This window comes from Mastomys coucha, unplaced genomic scaffold (assembly GCF_008632895.1).
Source record: "Mastomys coucha isolate ucsf_1 unplaced genomic scaffold, UCSF_Mcou_1 pScaffold21, whole genome shotgun sequence".
NCBI classification, from domain to species: Eukaryota; Metazoa; Chordata; class Mammalia; order Rodentia; family Muridae; genus Mastomys; species Mastomys coucha.
In genome coordinates this window covers 85,729,880-85,738,731 of record NW_022196904.1, presented here as the reverse complement: position 1 = coordinate 85,738,731, position 8,852 = coordinate 85,729,880, and positions in this window count along the sequence as shown.

The window sequence follows — 8,852 nt, the reverse complement described above, 5'->3', positions numbered from 1 at the left end:
TTTCCTCCCCAACTTGCTTCTTGGTCATGATGTTTGTGCAGGAATAGAAACCCTGACTAATACAGATGGGAAATAAAGGCAAGTAAGGTTGGTTATTATTCTCTTAAAGGCATGTTAAATAAACAGGCTGAGTACACAGTAGGATAGCCATCTTAAGTGACCTCAAGATGTATTATTAACTATGGCTGTGAGGTTCACAGCTTAGAATGGAAGGGATATGCTTTTGTGTAGCCCTGGTTATCCTGAAACTCACTTTATAGACCAGGCTGGCCTCAAACTCAGAGATCTACCTTTCTCTGCGTCTCAAGTGCTGGCACTAAAGGCACGTGCCACCACACCCAGCAGATATATTTATCTTAATGCATTGTCACACATCATATTGCAGATAAAGAAACCCTGAATTCTCAAGATTTTTGAAAGGGACTCTTTGCATTGAGGAGTGTTTGGACATAGCTGGAGGAGACAGATAGCTACTAACTCTGATTTTGTTCCGTTAATTCTAGATACTTATTAAATGGCTGACTCATTGGCAGATGCTTGCATTTCCTAAAATGGAGTTGAATGTGAATTATAACTTCCACTGCAAATAGGTCAGTGTGTGAAGTACATTGATTTTTATACCTTATTATCTGGGAGTAAATTGTAAAATAATTGCCTGAGTTTTCACTGCTGAGGTCGAAAGAAGGTTTAAAATGCTTTTGTTGTTCCATGAATAACAGAAAATGCATAAAACATAAGTGTGCAGTTAAGGAGTATTTGTAAAATGGAACTTGTGTAAACAGTATGTGGGTCAAGGCAAAGAGCATTGCCAAGCAGTATTTTAGCTAGTTCACCTTTTCAGTTACAGCTTTCCTACCCACCGGGGTTGCTAATTATGGAACCTTTCTTTGGTTGTAATTTTCTTTATAATTTAACAAGTTAACTCTGTAGCCTAAACATTATAATTTCATTTTACCTATATTTGAACTTGTGCAAATAGAATCTTGTGGAATATATTACACTGTGTGTGACTTATTTGCTCAACATTATTTTCATGCGGCCCAGCTATATCATTGCCTCTAGCTACACAGTAGTTTTCTTTCATTCATCTTCACTTTCCCTCTCTATAATTTCAGGTTGACCTGTGGGCCACTACAGTCCAAAATGTTAAACAGAAAATTACAGAAACAATTCAAAGGTCTTAAGTAGGATATTAGTCTGAGAACCACATGAACTCTCATATAGTCTGCTCCCTCTCCTACTGGCCGTCTCTTTGTCCAATATATCCATCCTGTTATATACACTATCTGTCTGTTAGTCACCATGGCCATGTCATTTACTGAATCAAAAAATCACAGTATAAGGCTGGGAAGATGGCTCAGGAGGTCAAGCGCTTGCCATGTAAGCCTGAGCACCAAACTTTGGATTCCCTGAGCCTGTGTAAAAGCTGTGTAGGTGTGGAAGCTGGCCTGTAATCCCAGTGCACCAGGAAGCTGAGAGGAGGAATCCCCAGAGTAAAGTGGCTGACCAGACTAGCCAAAGAAGAAAGTTCTTGGTTCAAGTGAGAGACCTTGCCTCAACATATAAGATGGTGAGTGACTGAAATACACACTCTCTGTCAATCTTGGACCTCCAAAATGTACATGTACACATGTGAACATACATACATACATGCATGAGCACATCATACACATTTGCAAAAATCCATGCTATATATGAAGTTTGGGATGCTATTTGGCTTCAGGCATTCACTGGGGGAACTATAAGATACCCTCAAGAAAAGGGAGCAGTACTGAAGCTTGCTCATTTTTCATGATGTGTATTATCTCCTTTAGCCAATGTAACTGTATTAGTCCATCTTTGGGTTATTTGAACAAACAAATAAACACATAAAAAAATCTGATCCTGAATAATGTCTACTGAAAAGAGGTTTCACAGTCACGGAGGCTGTAAGTCCAAGGGCGAGCAGTTCTGTCTATTTGAACTCTGGTGAAATCCCCCAGATTATGATGCCAAGGTAGGTGTCGTCACTGTGGGAGTGTGTGAGATGGAGAGATTACACAATGTGTTAGGAAGTCATAGAAAGTTTCAGAGTTCATGGCTTTTCCTTTTGTTTTGTTTTGTTTTGTTTCGTTTTGCTGTTGGCACTGCATAATCAATGCCAGTCTGTTTAGAGAGCTTCAAGAAAGAAACTTAAAGCTTAACACTTCACTATACATTATTCAAGACTGATTCTGGCCATTTGCAAGTATGTTTGTGCACGACTAACCTCAGGCTTCAAACCAGAAAAGAATGCCATGCTTTTCAGAATGGACTCACTCCATTTCAGCAGAGTTAATCCCTTCCCAAAGCAGTGAGTTCCCTTAATCACCTAACCACCTCCCACTAGGATCCACTTCTTAAATGCCTCACCATCCTTTAATGCCACTGCACACTGCAATCAAGCTTCCAGCAAATGAACCCTTGAGGGACAACCTACTCTGAAGCCATAGCAATAACTACATTTTTATATCCATTCTGTTAAAGGACATTTAGTTTGCTTCTACTTCAGAACTCTTAAGAGTAATATTGTTGCAAATGTTTTTATATATAACTCATCATAAACGTGGATCACTTAACTTTAGAATAATTTCTAAGACTTAAATTGCTATAGTATAGGATTTTAAATCTTTGGCTGTGATTTTAAAAACAAACAGGCAAACAAACAAACAAAAAACCCCCAGCTTTTCCAAAGTGTCATCTTCCACACTTTGCATACTTAACATCCTCTTAACTTACCCTTGTGTGTGTGTGTGTGTGTGTGTATGTGTGTGTTCATGGGGGTGGAACTCAGGGCTTTCTACATGTTAAGTAAATGCTCTACCACTGAGATACTTTCCAAACCTCCTTCTCAGAGTTAAAATTAAATTATGTATATGTGTGTGCCTAATTGTCTGTACACACACAATCTGTGTGCAATATCCTTAGAGACCTGATGATGTCAGGTGCCCTTGAATTGGAGTTACAGGTTGTTGTAAGCCATTCATAGGATATAGGGATTAGGAACTAAATTCTGATCCTCTGAAAGAGCAGTAAGAGCTCTCAAGTGTTGAACCACTCTCTAACCTCTGTCAGATATTTTAATGCATCTATCTGTATTGGTAAAGGTAGTTACCTTACTGTCTGCTAGTTATTTCTTTCCAGTAGTTTAAATTTGCATTTCTTTGATCTTTATTCTTGCTGAGCACCTTTTCAGTGTTTGTTTTTATTGAATACTTTTGGACGAATTGACAATGTATTTTACCCATTTTCTATTGAGTGCTCTTATTTCTTCTTACTGATTTACTTATTAAATTTATACAAAGTCTAAGGTGTATTTTTGGATTATGAGCTCTCCTTGGTTAAATGCATGGCAAGGATCTTCTACAACTCTGTGGGTTGCCTTTAAAATGGCATGTTATGGGAAAAAAAGGGCAGAGGGAGAGCAAACCTTGATATGTATCTTATCCCTTGCTTTAGAAATAATATTCAGTTCTTAAGGAACATTATTAAGGTACTTTATACTTTGTTTCTGCTAACATAAAGCCCACATCTTTTGTTGTTTCACCTGTTGTTCTTTGAAAGTGGAGTTTTTAAATTGAAATGCCTCTTTCTTTACGTTTTTGTGTTCCTTGTTGTGCGGCTAATGCTCATCTATGATGATGATTTTTCCTGGAACAATCTACAAAGCTTGGGATGTTGCCTTGCATCATTCAAAGCTGGATCTTGCTGTTTGCAAATAATTTTGTGCATGATTAACTCCTAAAACTTCAAACCAGAAAATAATATAATTCAGAAAAGTAAAGTTGTATATAGCTGATAACAAAATCTGAGCCGACCCTCCTGTGTTCATATTTTCTTTTGAATTGTACAGAACTTCAAAGGTTGTGAATAGCTTTTGAAAAATGTGTCTTGCTGCATACACAGCTTCATAATGAGCACCCCACTGTGTCTTGGAAGTCTTTTCATTATTATACCTGCATTTTGCAGCTTTTTCCATTCATAGGGTGAAATTGAAAAGAAAGGACAATTTTCCCCCAAGGTTGCCCAAAATATGAACAAAAAGGATATGCCTCAGAAAGAGTGAATTCTACAAATGTTCCTATTGTTGTAGGGAATCAATACTTTATCAGTGATCTAGTGTTAGTTCATGGTTGTAAATCCTAGCCTTTGATCCGTTTATTTTTTTTTCTTTGAATTATCTATAATCATGCACAGAGTTACTGTCTACAGATTTGGGAGACCATCCCCAGTTCTCCACTCTTGGAATGACTTTGCTGTTGACTGTAGGCTTTGTGAACTTTTAGGAAATGCACCATTCCATAGGGAACTTCCCTAATTCTCCTGAGGATTGCTGCTTTCATGGTATAATTTCAACCCATGCTACATATTGTCAATAGTGAATTATGTCACTGGCTCTCCTGTAAAAAAAAAAAAAAAAAAAAAAAAAAAAAAAAAAAAAAGTCTGCAAATCCTAAATGTGAGAAAGCTTCACGGGTGTGATAGAGAATCTGGAAGCCTGGTCTTCCTAGAATCCAGGTTGTCAGTATCCATTATTGCTATACACCAAGCAGACAGTCATCTGAGCATTTTAAACACCAAAAAGAGAGACTATTTTTTATTTTTATATGAAGGAAAAATCTAACACCTAGCTGATGACTTCTAGAACAAGCTTGACCAGGTGGTCATGGACTCCATCTCAAATGGCAGCAAATAACTTCTCTTTCCCAGGCTGCCTTACAAAACCGGAGAGCTCTCACCTGACAGCTGAGTAGGGAGGGAGGGAGGGACTTGGGTTGTACTGGAGGAGGAATGCTGTTTCTATGTTAATGAATTTGGGCTGGTAGAACAAAATGTACAGGTACTTAAGGATCTCTGGTGAGATCTCCAAGCCTGTTTTGACCTCAGCAACTCTACACCATGGTACTGAAACCCTTTGATAGCCTGGCATCTTCCCCTCCTTGGCCCTTGTAATGACTGTTAGAACCTTCCTCCTGACCGCTGTCCCATCCAATTTCTAAAACAGCAAGTAAGCCACGTGGTCAAAGTCACTACCAGCCCGGTTCTAGTTGGATACCAAACCATTCCCAACCGAGAGTTTGATGGCTATCATGGATGGTACTTCCCCTTTATAAAACAAAAAAGGGTGGTTCTGGGGTGGTGAGTTATAGGACCAGGTTTGGGGGAGCCAGCCCGGAGCAAAAGTGGGGTCAAGGAGCGCCCAAACTCTGGACATCTCATCCTAAGATTGGCAGGAATAGAGTGACTGCCTCCCCTCTCCCCCCCCCCCCATACATACACACATGCCAAGGCCTATGTATCCCAGCGCACATAACACTGCACCAGCACTGTTGCCCACCACCCGCAGCACTTGGAATTCCTCTTTATGCAAATGAGGCATCCCTAGCGCCTTGGCTCTGGCCTATGCTGTACACTAAACCTGAAAGCCCCTACCCACCCCCAAAGGTTTAAGTAGCCTTTATTTTCCGCTAATTAAACAAGCTGTTTCACTGAGAAGAAAAAAAAGAAGGAAGGGGAAAACCTGTTGAGTATTTTGGGAACTTCGTTGAATATCCTGCAACAGAGGCTTGTGAAAAAGTACACTGAAACAGAATAGCAAACTGGTTCTCTATATGATCAGTCATGCCCAGAAATTCAGGGAATGGGATGCTTTCTAATAGATTTATTTTTCAATGGAATTTCCTTGAGTTCTACTCATGCATACAGACAGTCGTAAGGAAGACTGGAGGGCAATGCGGCTTCCTCTGAGCACTGCTTTATGCTCCTTTTTAGGTTTTCACATTCAGAATCTTCTATGTTGATTGATATGGAAATGTAAAATTTTATTTTCTATATACTAAATTAAGCAGTTTTAACTTCATTTATAGTATGCATGTCCCAAGAATGAGGCTTATATATCTTTCTGGAAATTACTCCAAGAGACACTGATATATGAAATTACTCCAAGAGACACATTTTGGTAAGATTTTAGTATTTATTAATTTGGAGTTCTAGTGAGGCTGAGACAGGAGGATTGCAAGTTCAAAGTTAGCCTGAGCTACATAATAGGTTTAAAACTAGTCTGGACTACATAATGAGCTCAAATTCAGTGTGGACTGTGTAGTAAGAACCTGTCTCAAACACATACACACACACACACACACACACACACACACACACACACACGAGTTGTGAGTTAGGGCTCACAACTGTTTGTGACTCTAGTCATCAGGGATGGAATGCTATCTCTGGCCTCTGTGGGCATTGCATGAAGGTAAAAGACAAATATGCGTTCAGGCAGACACTCATATCCATAAAAAAATTAAAAATCTCAGCAGGGCAGGGGTGGTGCATGCCTTTAATCCCAGCACTCTGGAGGAAGAAGCAAGCAGATCTCTGAGTTCAAGGCCAGCGTGGTCTACAGAGTGAGTTATAGGAATCCAGGGCTTTACAGAGAAACCCTGTCTTGAAAAACCAAAAACCAAACTAAACCAACAACAATAACAACAACAACAACAAAACTAAAAAGAAAAATTGAACTCATCTGTGGGGCTGAGAGATAACTTGGTTAATAGCATTTACTGCTCTTGCAGAGGACCTGGGTTCAGTACCAGCAGCCACATCAGGTAGCTCGATACTGAAACTAGTTCTAGGGCATTTGATGTCTTCTGGCCTCCATGAGCACCTACATGCAGGTGGGGCACATACATTCATGCAGACACATATACATACACATAAAAAGAAAAGTTGATAAATGGTTAGAAAATGAACTTATCTAAGGAAAAAAATACTTTTATCCCCTTTAAAAGCAGAAAAAATAATCAGCATGTTACACAGTTAGAAAGGAAGCCTGAAGAAACTATTGAGCACGACATTGCTTCTCACTGCTTGCTTCTTCCTACCGACTGGTTTGAACTTTTCATTTTAGGAACTACATAACATGCTTTATTTAATGTATAAAGACTCTGAGTATTTTAATTGTTATACCCACGAGATAATCATCCATATTTTATTGTCCATTGTCAGATTATCAATATAGCTAGGAACTGAATTTCTCAAAATTCCTTTTTGAGAATGAGATTAGTTTTCCAACTTGGGGAACTCATGCTATCTGTGGTGGCTTAAATAGGTATGCCCCCCCACCCCTCAGAGATTCATGTGTTTGAATGCTTGGCTCATAAGGAGTGGCGCTGTTAGGAGGTGGGGCCGCGTTGGAGTAGATGTTACCTTGTTGGAGGAAGCGTGTCACTGTAGGGGCAGGTTTTGAAGTCTCCTATGCTCAAGCTACGCCCAGTGTGGCACTTCTGCTGCCTGCGGATCAAGACGTAGAGCTCTCAGCTCTTTCTCCAGCACCATGTCTACCACAATGCTGCCATGCTTCCCACCATGATGATCATAAACTAAACCTCTGAAACTGTAAACCAACCCCAATTAAATGTAAACATTATAAAGGCAAACATTATAAGAGCTACCTTGGTCATGATGTTTCTTCACAGCTATAAAACTCAAACTGAGATAATATGGGAAAGCAGTTGTATTTTTAGAACGTGCTCCTAGTTAGCTAGGAATTCTTCCTCTGATTTGGTAATTTTGCAGGCTTCTCTGTTTATTGGTCTACTTGACAAATATACAGGTGAAACATACAAGGTAGAAAAGCCTCATATTTATATAATTGAAAATTTAAAAAAAAAAAACAGACAAGCTGAGTAATATTTGATAAGATAATAGCTAAGAGTTTTCTAAAACCAACGAAAGACACAGAACTACAGATTCAAGAATCTCTGCAAGACTCAGGAGGGATGAGTACAAAGAAAACACATACAGCACAGTAGCAAAGCTACTGAAAACCAAACAAAATGAGAATAATCTTTAAAATTATTAATTAATTCAAAGAAATTAAAAATAAGACTACAAGTGACTAACTTCAATAGAAACAACAGAACCAGAAGGCAATTGTCCTCTCTGATAAATATTGAAGGGCAGTATCTGCCAGCCTAGACTTGTATACCTTAGAAAAGGCCTTCAATAGTAAGAATAAATAGGAGTTTTTAGATGTGACAAACAGAGCAGATCCATGACTATCAGACCCACACTAAAGGTGGTTCCTGAGACCGAAAATGACATTCCCTGAACACAGTGTGACAAGTCCCCAAAGATAAAGAACAACAGAAAAGGTGAAGTGGAAGGAACATTGGCTATATATGTTAAACTTCAGTTGAAAGTTCACATTAAATGTTGGTTATCTAGTCAGCAGAGTGATCAAATGGTGGCCAATGTAGTCACCTATTATTTCAACTGCATGAAAAATTAACAGCTGAAGTATTGTATACTTATTTTTTGATGTTGTTGTTGAAATCCTATTATTGAGACTTGGGATATGGCTCAAGGGATAAAGTCTTTACTGCAGAAGCCTAAGGATCTGAGTTCAAATCCCCAAGACCCATGTAAAGCTGGGTGCAGAAGTCCACGTCTGTAATTCCAATATTCCTATGGAGAGATGGGAACCAGAGAATCTTCCAAAGCTCATGAGCCAGCTAGCCTGATGTACATAGCGGCAAACAAGAAACTCTGTCTCAAACAAGGGGAAGATGAGAACTTACACATGAGGTTATCCTCTGACCCACCCACACACACATAACACACATACACCCACCCCACACAGACAAACACCTCCCCCCCACACACATAACACACATACACCCACCCACACATAACACACATACACCCACCCCACACAGACCAACACCCCACACACACAACACACATGCACCCACCCACACAGACCAACACCCCCCACACATAACACACATGCACCCACCCACACAGACCAACACCCCCCACACATAACACACATA